Consider the following 934-nt stretch of genomic DNA (forward strand, 5'->3'; position numbering starts at 1 on the left):
GTTAAACGCCAGAAAAACGTCATGATCCGGAGTTGAACGCCCAAAACACGTCATAACCTGGAGTTTAACGCCAAGAAAGACTTCTACTCGTGGATAGCCTTAGTCTCAGCCCCAGCACACACCAAGTGGGCCCCAGAAGTGGATTTCTGCACCAATTATCTTTGTTTACTCATTCTCTGTAAACCTAGGCTACTAGTTTACTATTTAAACAACTTTTAGAGACTTATCTTGTACCTCATAATATTTTCAGATCTGAATTGCATACTTTTGACGGCATGAGTTTCTAAACTCCATTGTTGGGGGTGAGGAGCTCTGCAGCGTCTCGATGATTTAATACAATTCCTTTGTTTTCCATTCAAACACGCTTGTTCTTATCTAAGATGTTTATTCGCGCGTAATTGTGAAGAAGGTGATGATCCGTGACACTCATCACCTTCCTCAATCCATGAACGTGTGCCTGACAACCACCTCCGTTCTACATCAGATTGAATGAATATCTCTTAGATTCCTTAATCAGAATCTTCGTGGTATAAGCCGGATTGATGGCGGCATTCATGAGAATCCGGAAAGTCTAAACCTTGTCTGTGGTATTTCGAGTAGGATTCTGGGATTGAATGACTGTGAAGAGCTTCAAACTCCTGAAGGCTGGGCGTTAGTGACAGACGCAAAAGAATCAATGGATTCTATTCCAACCCGATTGAGAACCGACAGATGATTAGCCGTGCTGTGACAGAGCATAGGAACGTTTTCACTGAGAGGATCGGAGGTAGCCATTGACAACGGTGACACCCTACATAGAGCTTGTCATGGAAGGGACTTTTCGTGTGTTGAAGGAATTCAAGGAAGAGTTGAAGTTCAAAGGACAAAGCATCTCCAAAACTCCAACATATTTCTCATTACTGCACAACAAGTAACACTGTTATTCTCTTTTATT

This window comes from Arachis duranensis, chromosome 2, assembly GCF_000817695.3.
Source record: "Arachis duranensis cultivar V14167 chromosome 2, aradu.V14167.gnm2.J7QH, whole genome shotgun sequence".
In the NCBI taxonomy this organism is placed as follows: domain Eukaryota; kingdom Viridiplantae; phylum Streptophyta; class Magnoliopsida; order Fabales; family Fabaceae; genus Arachis; species Arachis duranensis.